This window comes from Colobus angolensis, unplaced genomic scaffold (assembly GCF_000951035.1).
Source record: "Colobus angolensis palliatus isolate OR3802 unplaced genomic scaffold, Cang.pa_1.0 Scaffold33, whole genome shotgun sequence".
Taxonomy (NCBI): domain Eukaryota; kingdom Metazoa; phylum Chordata; class Mammalia; order Primates; family Cercopithecidae; genus Colobus; species Colobus angolensis.
The window spans coordinates 9,178,735-9,180,226 of NW_012116599.1; positions in this window are offsets into that span (position 1 = coordinate 9,178,735).

Consider the following 1,492-nt stretch of genomic DNA (forward strand, 5'->3'; position numbering starts at 1 on the left):
ACATGCCCATGGGGTAACTAATGGGTTGAAAGGATCGCACAGCACTATCTAGACAACAAAATGCATCTGCCCAAAATAGCATTTTCATTTACTGCTCTGCAAAGTGGCACATAGAAAAGTGAAGAAAGGAAGCAATGTATGAGGCTGCAAAGAGTTTCTGATGAACAAATGCCTTTGGGAAGGCCAAGCAGAGTATTTTAATCAAGAATTATTGGGAGCAAATAGACATCCTTAATGACTATTACATAAATTGCTGTGTAATTACTGTTACATAAATTGCCCAGGGTCACATGTATCAGGGTGATGGTGTTCACCACTAGTCTTTTGGTTCTTGATGTTTCTTTGGTTTTTTGCTTCTAGAATTTGGGACCTGGTTATCCCATAGCATTTGCACCAAATAAACGACAGCCATTTGGGAGTTGTGGATCCCCATGTTTGTCACTACCCCCAGTGCATTTTCTGACAAGGGTCGTGTCTTAAAATGAAAGCTGAGATACTTTCATATAGCTTAATGGTTTCAACAACGAAACCATGTTAAGTTTATGATTAAAAAGATAAAATTTTAACAAGGAAGAAAAGAAGGAAGGAGGGTAGCAGGCTTGGACAACAGCAAGGAGTGATAATTTGCTTTCAGATAGTCATGGTATCAACAGTCTCCACTCTTCACCAGGGAATGTAAACAAATCCATTCGTTAATTTGGCCATGGAGGGACTCATTGGAGATTTTGGGGCAGTGACCATGCCAGAGAATTTATGCTATGTTGTAGCTAACAAAATTGATGTGTTGTAGCATTCAGAGCTTTTGAAGCCCAAATCTTGCCAAATAGGGTCTCTTACTTCAATGAGACTTAAAGCATTATAGAGACTGAGAAAACGTTGAGGTCACACTGTCATGACTTCATCCACCACCATTCAGACCCGAAGCGCTCACGACCAGAAGGATCCACCTAGGGGAGATGCTGCCATTTCAACTGTCTCAACCTTCTAATTGGAGGCCTTTCTGAAAGGTTCACTGTGGGGTGATGTAGGCTCATGATTCTCTCACATGGCCCTAACTTAATTTGCCTTTTATACCTGCTCAAGAAATGATTATTGTCAGAGAAACTGTGTGTATCACTTCTTGTCCCGGAAAGTCAAGCAGCAGCTTCTAATATTTTCATCCAGAAAGAATACACATAAAATATTCTTATATATAGTTCTGGGATACATGTGCAGAACATGCAGGTTTGTCACATAAGTATACACATGCCATGGTGGTTTGCTACATGCATCAACCTGTCATCTACATTAGGTATTTGTCCTAATGTTCTCCCTGCCCTTGCCCCCAACCTCCCAACAGGTGCCCATATGTGATGTTCCCCTCCCTGTGTCCATGTATTCTCATTGTTCAGCTCTCACTTATGAGTGAGAACGTGTGGTGTTTGGTTTTCTGTTCTTGTGTTAGTTTGCTGAGAATGATGGTTTCCAGCTTCATCCATGTCCCTGCAAAGGA